The 12,362-nt window shown below is 37.0% G+C and overlaps 1 non-coding gene across 1 annotated transcript; it reads left to right on the top strand.

Annotated features, from left to right (window-relative positions):
* The first annotated feature begins 12,280 nt into the window (after window positions 1-12,280).
* Trnas-uga (transfer RNA serine (anticodon UGA)) lies at window positions 12,281-12,362 on the top strand. The gene has a single exon. It is a non-coding gene; the product is annotated as a tRNA-Ser (tRNA).

The following is a 12,362-nucleotide window of genomic DNA, read 5'->3' as shown; positions in this document are numbered from 1 at the left end:
AAAATAATCATGGTGGCAGAAATAGGGAACGTTGATTCTATTGACCCTCCTGAGGAGGAGCTCAAAAGCAATGGAGAAGTTAGTCACAAACAGAAGATTCAGGCCAAGAAAGCCGCGATGGCGCTCAGCAGAAAACGTACCCAGTCCGATGTCGATCATGACCCGGAAATATCAAAGAAGCCCGCTCATTCACAGACAGTTCGCCAGAGCATTCAAACAGACGACGCGACGAACATGAAGAAGAAAGGTAGAAGGAAATATAAACCTGCGCCGTGGCTTTGTGAAAATATCTCCGTCGAATCCAAAGCGCCGATTCGCTCAGATCTCGACGATGCGCTGGCCTTCATGGCAGGCGGACCGAAAGTGAAGAGCTGGGACGAGCATCACGCCGTCAGTGACTGGATCATAGAGGCCGACGTGGAATACTGGAATAGAACCAAGAGGAAAGGAAACTTTTCTGGAAAAGTGGGGCACGTAATTCTGGAGAACTTCGACACAAAGTGTAAAGTTAGAGACGAGGCGCGAGTGATGGACAGGCAGACATCCATCAAGAATGAGATCGACGTTTTGGAATGTGGGTCTCGGTGGTTTCGGAAAAGAGAGGTGATTCGGAGCGACGTCTTGGCGCGCTTGAAAGAAGTCGACGAGGATTTGAGTGCGTTGAAGGAGAGCTGGAAGGCCAATACAGAGAAAAAGTTAGCTCGTCTTGGATTGAAAAGGAGAGGAGAGATTAAATCTACGAATACTGCAACCCAGAGTCAAGCAGAAAAGCCAAAGTCGAAAAAGTACTGCCGAGTGAAAAAGTCTCGCGCTGTGGCGCAGAGGCGGAAAACGAGGTGGAGTCAAGAACGGAAGGAGGAGCGGGTTCGCATCCCGCACGAATATGAACTGCACGCCCTCAACGTCGAGTGCGACGATCCCGAGGAGACAGACCTCATGGTTTACCTCATGGACCTCCAGAACAGGGAGATGAGCCCCGAGGACTACGAAATGTTGCTCCGACTCGACGACAAGATCGCGCCAAAGACAATGGATGCCGACAAAGTCGCATCCCTCCGCACGGAGACGGTGTCGGGGGTGGGGCAGGAGGGCGGTGACGGAGAGCGGTGGGAGGAGTCTCCTTGCACCATCTGCATGGAGGCATTCGAGAACGAGCAATCCGTGAAATTCCTGCCCTGCACACACTTCTTCCACGCGCAGTGCATCGAGATGTGGCTAACAAACAGTGGCAACCGATGCCCCCTGGACGGAATGGAGGTATGACGTCAGTGGACAGGCGCTCACATGCGCCAACATCCGAATAGTCTTTGTGTCGTTCTTACTGCCCTAATAATATTATCAAGTAATCATCATTTGCTCCTTGGCTGGATGATGACAGTGTCTTACTATTCACAAATCAGTTTATGGAATATTTTGATGGCAAATATGGACTGATTTGTACCGACGTGAATGCAATATATCGTTTTCTGTTATTGCCTATACTGTGTACTAAGAAATAACTATGACTATACGCAAACAACGAATCTATTTTGTTGTTGTTGTTGTGAGCCTTTCAAGTCACTGATTATAATATAGCATACTTCATGTTGTGTCGTTCTCACTATCCTAATGGTACTCGCCAATAATCATCAATTTCACCTTGGATGGATGGTGACATTGTCTTACTATTCAAAGAAAGTGTTAATGTTGATGTTAAATTTGTAGGCCTATTTTTTTTTTGTATCGACGTGAATACAATTGCCTACAAGCGCCTAAATTGTGTTCAAGAAATGAAGTATACGATTATACGCAAACCACAAATAATTTTTTTTCTAATCTTTTAAGTCATTAAGATATGTCTATGATATTACGACAAGATACAACTCATATCTTAATCAGCAGCCATGGTGATGCCAGTGTGGTAATTTCATTGTCATCAGTTGGCAAAACTTCGATACCACGCTGCATTTAATTCGAAACAGCGCCATCTATGCATCTTATTAGCACTCATGAGCGACTTTGTTCTTTGATTATTTAACGGGAACTCAGTCTTGCTCTTGTTGAAGTGTAACTTTAACAATGAGAGCTGTTCATGTTAATTATGGTTATCATGGAATTTGATTGGTAAAATTTTAGTGACTGTGATGGTAATCTCCAGTGTTGCAATGTCTGATGTGCATGGAATGCGCATGCATAATGAGGGATGTATAAGCCCTAATAATACACTGTATAGTATTCGCATAACAGTAACTAAGATAAACATATCGATTTCAATAAACTTGTTCAAGATCTGTCTGCACCTATATTGCAAAGGTCGTTCAACGTTCGAGATAGCATGAAAGCTGGCCATGGCTTGACTGGCACAGAAATTATGGCAGTTATACTGTATAGATTTTGAGCATGAAATGGTATTCAAAGTACTTACGAAATAGATTGTGAGGAAAATTCTATGAATTTGAATACAAATCAGTAGATCGGGCAATTGCAGATACTGATATTTGTGAATTCAATCATTATGAAGTAATGAATCCACAATTTGTTAAAACATTTAAAAAATGCATCTCACGAAGTATAGAAGGTCAACCATTCAGCCTGTTGTGATGGAAGATTTCTGACATACGTGTAATTACTTCAACAACACTTGTCAAAACCCAACGTGGTAAACTGTTTTTAATCGATTTCTATGCCTTGTTGCATGGTAAAAGTTGCCCAATCCACTTACATTCTATCTGCATTTAATTCACCTTTTCATTTTTTTCTAGTTCAACAGAACACAATATAAAGTAAGAAAATTACATATTGATGATCTCGAGTATACAACGTTTGACTGTATGATGAAAATTAGGGGTAAGTGAAAGCATGTTTTTCCTTTTAATTTCAATCCAAACTTGTTACATCATCTATGTTATGAGAGGGAAAAAAAAGAATGAGCTAGGGGGCCCCGAAAAAGCAGTGCTTGTATACTATTTACAACTCATGCAATCGACGCAACAACTTTTATTTTCTTAATTTCAAATGGTAAGGCTTGTTGTAATTGAAAAGAAGAAGAAGAAGTATGGTGGAACTATGTTACGTCATCATACAGCTTCTTTTCTTTTTTGTCTAGTCGTTGTTGCTGCCGCCGTGTTGACCTATAATAGCTCAGAGTTGGCTACTCTTTAATACAAGCTCGATGTAAAGTTTATTGTCAATGTCAGACGCACGGGCTGACTATTATTTTTCTTATTTTCTGTTTGTCAGTGTATGTCTGTTTATGTTTTGAATGACTCATTCGAAACAGAAAAATGTACCTTCTTCTGGAGAAATTAAGCCACCAGACAGAGAGAGAAAAAAAATGTGAGAAAAAATAAAAACAAAATATTTCATCAAGTGACCTTGTATGACTTTCATTTTAGTTTCAGATTACAGTAACATTTGGAAGTCAATAGCACTAATTAGTGTATACATAAAGTTGTTTTTCTTTTTTTTTTTCCAGGAGAGAGAGATAGTGAGGGAGATATATGGCTATATAGTATATAGACATATCTCCCTCTGTAATATATAATATAAATTATATATATCATATATTACAGAAAGAGTGAGAGAGATAGAGGAGGATTTTAGCTAGTCTTCTTTTACCACACATTGTTGAAAGAAATGGAATAGATATGCCTCAGAGATCAAATCACCACAGCATATATCGCTCGAAACTTTGTGTGCCGAAATAAACTGTTGGTGAATTATACAGCAGGAACTTTGTTTCAGTTTTATTTTTGATGATATTATCACGCCAACACGTGTATGGACACCTTACTCTCTCTCCCTCTCTCTCTCCCCCCCCCCCCCTCTCTCTCTCTCTCTCTCTCTCTCTCTCTCTATATATATATATATATATATATATATATATATATATATTTATATGATATATATATATGTATATATTTATATAATATATATATATGTATTTATATATAATATATATATATATATATATATATATATATATACATATATACATATATGTATTCATTCACATTCAAAATTATCATTGTAAAATCCTTATCAATATCTTAAACAATTTTGGTCATTTGGAAATATTGGGAAGTGATACGAGAAGATGATTGTTTGAACTTTTTCACATGAAAGTTTGCAAGAATAATTATTCTTGAATAGTTTATCGTCCAATTGGAGAGTAGAGTGGAATGACTGAGTGATATGCACATGTGTATCAAAATAAGTTATTTACATTCTAACAGTTTAGAGTCATTACTGAAATGTTTAATTCTCATAAAGATAGAATCTTATAATGGTACATCAATCGGATCGGGAAAGTTAACAGAAACTTAACATAATTATCATTTCTATAAGTGTATCGTTTGCTTAATTCGGTCGAAGGAAATATTTTCATTGCGGCGGATACCGTCACAAGCCTGTCAAAATGACTTTGAACTCAGCTGAAAACAAGCAAAAAATAAGAAAACAAGACAAAACAAACAACCAAAACGAATCGGGACCTCGAATTTCTACGTCACTGCGCTTCCGATGTTGCCCTTATCAAAATGACTCATTTTGAGTGCGACTGATCCAGGTTTGGAATGGCTATACATTGAGGATGGGAGGGATCCGAAAAATCCGTTGAATGTAATGGACTGACCCTGTCCGTTAATAAACATGTCTTGCAGGGAAAAGGTCTATATAGGCCCACTGATTTCTATGACTGACCAGCTATACACCATCAGCCTTCATAATACGCTTGTGTGTACTTCGAAAAAAAAGGAAGCTGTGCTAATTAAGTATCCACATGGGTGCTTATATTTGTGCTTGAATATACACGTTGTATGTCAGAGTCTGTGTGTGAGGGGTGGATGAATGGGTGTGTGAGCATGTTATGTGTGTATTATATTTGCAAATGAAAATCGGTGCAACTGTAATGTGGAATTGTTCAGAGAGAAAGACACTGCTAAACAGTGGGATGTGTACCCGATATCCCCGTCAACAATGGTCAAATACACTCGGGGAAACCGTGCTTTCTTTTTTGGCGTATGTCTGCAAACCTCTGTTGTTTTTGTCGAAAGAGGGAGTACTCTTACTGATGCGATGAAACTGAAGATATGATTAAAATGTTCTCAAGATACAATGATAATATTGCTCACTGTTAACTGAGAACACCTCGACACGTACAAAACACGATTATGTAAGCTCGCACATACGTTCATACCTACACACATTTTATTAGTACGCCCACATTAAGTATGTACACATGCATATCATTTTTATACAGGATGTTCTCTTTACTATAGGGCATATTTACGAGTGAAGTTGATATTCTTGCATAATGTAAGGCAGAATAATAATAGTTCAATGGACTTCATTGTTTTCCAGCTTGTGCCTGATCTCTTTCGTTTTCCTCTGGAAAAGCATAACTTTCACTACAAAGCGAAGGTAGTATATCTGTAATATGCTTTCTGCTCATATGTTAGAGTATGCAAGCAATAAGCTATTTTGTTGTTGTTGTTTTTTAACTCATTTATTATTGCACATTAACCCACATCTACAGAGTGACAGCTTTTGGATGTCATGATGCATCATGTATTGATGTTTCCAAATGTTCTTATAAATGGTTTCTCTTGTGCCATAATTATGTATGAAGCAATAGTATTAACAGGTCTCGTTTAATCAGATCCCTATAATAATGATTAATTGATAATGCCTCAATGATTTTGATATCGCGAAATATACCTCTTAACAACAACAAAAACAACAGCAACAACGACAACATCAGCAACCTGCCTAATGATGATGATGAATGCAAGCCTCCTTTGCGAGTTTTCGCAGCATTCTCCGATATTAGTTCAAATATGAGGACGGGATTATCACTGTAAAACATGATATTAATATTCGCGGCAGGAAAATTTCGCGAATTAGAGCCGACAGCCTTTCTCGCAGCATGAAATTTTCGCGAATTGCCACTGATGGCATCAAATGCATATTGTGTAGGGAATAACTTTCGCGTGCATTTTAATTTTGCGAATGTTGGCACTCGCGAAATTCGCGGAATTAAAATGCACGCGAACATTCCTCGTTTTACAGATGATGTTGTATAATTTTATATTTGTTATTACTTCTCACTTCGAGGTGTCGATATAGCAATAAACTCTACCCAATCTATCCCAGTTTCATCCATTATGTGTCTGAGGAGAAAAATGGCTGTGTTAGCAGGTAAGTGATGCTCAGGAAAAAATATTTACAAGATGAACTACGAGTGAGCTACATTTTTGTTTAAAACCCAATGATTCTTGATTGATGATAAGCATTTCCTGTTTTGATGTGCCTCTTCTTCATTTTTTTTAAAAGAATGAAATGGGTGGTATAGCGTAAAACATGTTTGGTATTTGCTCTCTTATTTTGATACGGGAAACTTCATATCATAAGTTTGAACGAACGAAATTAGCACACAGGCATAAACTGATGATAATTACATAACATTCAACACTATCACTCATAGCTATACAATTCAGATATTACTTTATGAGACGAAAGGACTGTGTGGCATGCACATGACGAAACAGAAATCAGATTTGTGAAATTGCAAAGGGAATAAGACAATTTATATTTAGGAAATGCATGACCATTAACAGATACAATGTACCAGCAAATCATCTGCTAAGACAGTATAATTGTACATGGGCAAATCAAGACCGTTGTCATAGTAACGTGACCACATCTCCATTTACGTAATAGTTCTCATTTGTTACATACAAGAAAATGTCCATGGCTCTCATTATCTGGAAAGGCGCCTCTGCCTGATGTGTCCACATGGGGTAATTACACCTAGGATGTTCTGTTTTTACATCAGGTACGACAGGGAGAGACTGTTCTCAGGCGTTTGAGAAATATATGTAATAAACATGCTATTTATAATCATTATAATAATGTTTTCGCTGCATGCATCCATGCTTACATCAAGCCACGGTGTGTGTGTGTGTGTAATATTATGTATATATATATATATATATATATATATATATATATATACAGGGCTCGACACTAACTTTTTTGTTTGGTGGCCCAATCGGGCCACCAAAATCCTCAATTTCAAATTTTTGGTGGCCCGAGAGAAAAATTTGGTGGCCCCGAAAAAAACAATAAAAAACATTAAAAGTCCTGTTTTTTTAATGAGTCAAATATCAAAGTTTTATCCAGTCATAGTAAGAATTGGATGTTGGACATACATCTACTCATAAATAAACCTCAACAAACTCGCAACACTCACTCTCAGGCACTCATTCAGTCCTTTTCATCCATGCTTTAAACAAATATAACTGCTAATTTCCGGCGCAAAAAGTTACGAATTAATTGACGTACTTTTCAAAAAAAAAATTGGTGGCCCGAGGCGGGCCACCAAATTTGCCCTTTTTTGAAATTTGGTGGCCCGACTTTCAATTTTGGTGGCCCCGGGCCACCGGGCCACCGTTAGTGTCGAGCCCTGATATATATATATAAATATGTATATATACACACATGTAATATATATATATATATATATATATATATATATATATATATATATATTATTTACTGTATATAAATTCTATATATATATATATATATATATATATATGTATATATTTCAGGATAACGTAGTTTTAGCTGCATCAATATAAGGACCAATATCTCATGGCTCGTTACGTTTAGACTCGGTAACTTAATTTCTAATGAATTTTATACTTGCAGTATTGGGAATGTTGTGCAATTTCCTCGCTTCTAAGACAGATTTTATTCGACCAAATTTCTCGGTAAGGAGACTTGTACCAAAATTACACTTGCTTTTATTACACAGTCGAATCAAATGAAGAAGAAAAGACAACAAAATCATCCAAAAACAAGCAAATATGAATATGATAAAATCGTAAAGCATCCGGGATTGATATTCAAATACGTGTGGATGAGTGAATGCAGAAATATTAGTAGAACAAATTAATGTAGTGTGAGGAAATTGAGACAATCCCTTCAAAAGGCTATACAACAGTTCGCAGCGTCACTACAGGACAATAATGCCAAGAGGATATAAAGATAATTCAAAATAATTCATGTCCATTTTCCAGCATAGTGAAATAGAACTTGACTTACCTCCTTCAGAAAGCAGGTAGAATTACGTCTTTAAATGGAGGAAAAGTGTAATTTTTCATTTAAAAAAAAATCCTCAACCTTCATTGATTCTACTAGATATTGCTGCATTCACTCAATACTCAGACTATTTGCGTAAGCCCTTATAATATCAGTTTCCTTTAAGGCTGAATTCACCCGCACTGGAAATTACCACCGAAATTAGATTAGGAGGAGAATTAAAGAGAAGACCAGGGCCCCGTTGCAAGAAAATTGCAATCAATTGCAAATAATTGCTAATTTTGAAACAACCATTCTGATTGGCTCAGGGTCTGCCCTATTAAGAAGACATGCATGCAACAATGATTTTGATTGGCCAGTGACAATCAGTTGCAAGTTGCGTTTAAACGCAAAGTTTCTAGCAACGGGGCCCAGTGTAGTTTGATGAACTAACTTAAGTACAGGAAAGTAAAAGAGAACTACTTAAATAGACTGGTATAAAAGTAGAAAACAAGTGATGCAGTATAAAACTTCAAGTAACCCCGTCTGGGGTTTCTCACTATCAATCCATGAGTGAACGTTTTGGGGTTTTTTGTACTAAAATTAAAGGAGACCTCCAGATGATTTTTAGGCCTTTTCGTTTGAACATCGATATAGATCGGTTGTACCGGGCACAGAGGTTTAAATCATAGTGATTTGGATAAGGAATAAGAACGTTTTCAATATTCATAACAAATCAGAGTGAGCAAGGATGGTGACACAGCAGCTTAACACAAGAATGCATGATTGAGTGTTCAAGAAAGCAAACATAATGTAATATGAAAACACAAAACTCTACACAGTTGAACTTGTTTAAGCAAGTGGTATTGTAATAGAATGACCTGAATATATGAATGCTTGAATATATGTTAGACTCCAGCTATGTCATCATCCTTGTTCATAAGGTTTTCGGTGTTTCAGAGCATTGGTTTGTTGGTATTTAAATTCACTGGGATAAGCATTATGTGATATTGTTAATACATTCAATGCAAAATAATGAAATGGGTGCTTTTTCAAGCGTTAATTGACGGATCAGTCTGGTCGTCTGGTCTCGACAGGTTCATTCTTTGTTTGAACAGGATTGATGAATCCCATAAATTGGTATACGTAAATTAAGCTTGTGCACTGTGTCATTCTGAAAACGGGTGAAGTGTCCCTAACCGACTGAGAAAAAACAGAAAGATCATTCGTACTACTGTGCCCATGAGCTAACTCCGAACTGGCTTATTTTTGATTATTTGGACTGCCCCTTTAACTATAATCGATAGGTGATGAAGATGAGAATGACGACATAGAGGATGGTAATCATAATTGACCATGATAAATCAAGATGACAATAAAAGCAGGAATAAAAAAAAAGTTAAGATAACACTGTCCTTTGGTTTCGGGTCGTTAATCAGATAGAGCTATTACTTCCGCTTTACACTCACTTCATGGTCCCACATGATAGCAAGTGACGTATGACTGAACTTTGTCTGAACTATGAATGTGTGTATATATGGTGTGTGTGTTTATGACTGCCACATATCTCTTTATCTCCCGTCATCACCGCTTACCATGAGCAGGCGAAGGTATGGTTTATATCCCTGAACAGAGTTGGAAGCATGACGTTTGCATGTTAAGATTTTGCTTTACTGAATGAAAACTGTCCCTTTTAAAGGTATATAAACCTACATAATCATCAACTATACTACTTTAACAAAGTGTGTGTGTGTGTGTGTGTGTGTGTGTGTGTGTGTGTGTGTGTGTGTGATTCATATCGTAAACGAGAGATGCAACAATATATATCACAGGGAATGACGCAAGTTTCTATGCATGTGTATTGTCTGCGCATGATAATCTTGCATTACAAATATCCTGCACGCTCAGATGAAAATTGCTCTGTATCTGCACAGAAGTACACGTGCAAGCCAATCGCAAGAATCGATCTTGTGATTCAAAATCAAAACGTGAAATTTTAATGAGAACTATAACTCTCTAAAAAAAAATCGAGTGAAAATATTCACTCTTAAAAGAGTGAATACAAAAAAGAGTTAATTTAGAGTGAAATTGGAGTGAATTTTGAGTGAAAATGTTCATTTTCACTCATTTTGGAGTGACCTCAGGGATCACTCGAAGATTTTGGAGTGATCCCTGAGGTCACTCTAAAGCGAGTGAAAATGAACATTTTCACTCACTGAAAATTCACTCCAATTTCACTCTAAATTCACTCTTTTTTGTATTCACTCTTTTAGGAGTAAATATTTTCACTCGATTTTTTTAGGAGAGCAACTTCTGCCAACTTTTCCTTTGTAACAAAGAAAATGCAGTAAAAAGTGAAAATACATAATGTATGAGTACTCTTAGGCCTATGTCCTATAAAAGGTGTAAAGAAATTGTTTTGTTTTGTTTATTGTAAATGTACGATATTATGTACGTTTATTTTTTTTCCCGTTAGTTATTCCGTTCACAACATCACCCATAAAAAAACAACAACAACAAAACAATGAGAATGAGAAAATTTGCTTAGCACTAATGGCATAATCTTCCTCTGACCAATAATTTCCTCCTCTAATTCACCATGCACACAAACAGAAACCAAGACCCTTATATAGCATACCTGTATGTTGGGAATAATCAAGAGTACGTAGTATTTTGATACTTGATCTCTTGGTCAAAAGCATGTTATGACCACTGATGATAATGAACTATACTCCTGCGTAAAAGCATGATGTCTTCATTAATGACTTTGATATGCCCAGGAGAAGATGGCACATTGATAAAACAGGTTTATACTGTGTAATAATCTACATTACAAAAAAAGAAATGAAACGAATAATCACAGTACATGTATATAATGATGTTGCTCTTTTTCATGCCAGCGACTGAAAGGGAATCGAGCGACATAATATTGATGGTTAATGTGTTATCCAGGATTTAGTTATTGGGATAAGTTACCTTTTGTGTATAATGATTGTCATATTCATGTGTGATCAAGTGATCAGCGCATATTGTTATGTACAGTATGCCCCCCCCCCCAAAAAAAAAATACTATAAAGGGACTTTTGCATTGATAACACACAATATGATTCTAAATGCTACTTCTGGGTCTTGAAATGTAACATTTTGCAGAAACCCCCATTTAGTTTGGTTAAGCGGTCACAGAGAAATGCTTATTGTTGTAAAGCATGTCATGAGTCTGATTCTTCCAAGTTTAGCACTTGGATGCTCTTGGACGTGCTGGAACGGTATCTTAATGTGTAAGCACAATAGACAGAACTTGGAGGGAAGGGATTCCTGACATGCTCTACAAAAATCCTCATTTCTCTTTGGCCATTGAAGCAATTGAATGGGGTTTTCTGTAAGATGTGGGGATTGAGTTATAGTTTCATACCCTGAAATTGTGTTTGAATTAATTCACTATTTTAAAAGTTATAGTAGCGGAGGGTACCGTTGAAATTTTTTAAGGACATATTGTACAAAGAAGACGACCAGGAATCATTGAAGTTTGGATGTTTGACGTGTTCACTCATTGAGCGTGCATGTTGTCAAAGTGAGAAAAAAAATCGATGAGACAATCAGATTGTATGCGATATGTATTTCATTCATTTTCAGTAAAAGTATAACTCAAGTAATAGACTTCTTATTGAAGGAAAAACTGAAATCAAAAGCCTGAGGACACCCCTCTATGATAAGAATAATATGATAACATCCAGACAATAATTTGTCTTCATTGATCACTTTTCTCACATATTTACGCTAAAGCTTTATCTCCTTAACTCGAATTCACATACCTTTATATCAGCCTGCCAGCTTGGTAATTTACCCACAGTTCATCTGTAGTAACCCGCAATCACTTATTCATCAGTGTAAATCTTTATCTATCGATTATGATTTCAAGCTCATGAAATCACCTAAACGTGCTAAAAGTATCTATTACCCTGTATTTCCATCCATCTGTTACAAACACTTGCAGGAATGCAAATATTATCATTTGGTATACACGAAGGCAAAATGATGTTTATTTCATACATTTCCTCAAGTCATAACAGTGACCTATTATCATAAGCCTATACAGCAAACTATCATTCTCGCACTGAGCTGCGTCTGATTTCGCAACATGTTGGTAATCAGCGACATTATTGGTGCGCCAATGAGAATGCGTGAAGTAACTGTTACTAGTATGAGGGTGTGCGTAGCTGTGATGGCCGAGCGGTTAAGGCGTTGGACTTGAAATCCAATGGGGTCTCCCCGCGCAGGTTCAAATCCTGCTCGCAGCG

Source organism: Diadema antillarum, unplaced genomic scaffold, assembly GCF_040938485.1.
Source record: "Diadema antillarum isolate AM-2024a unplaced genomic scaffold, OU_Dant_1.0 scf00000042, whole genome shotgun sequence".
Taxonomy (NCBI): domain Eukaryota; kingdom Metazoa; phylum Echinodermata; class Echinoidea; order Diadematoida; family Diadematidae; genus Diadema; species Diadema antillarum.
The sequence above is the reverse complement of the archived record's forward strand: the minus strand, read 5'-3'. Positions and strand labels throughout refer to the sequence as shown.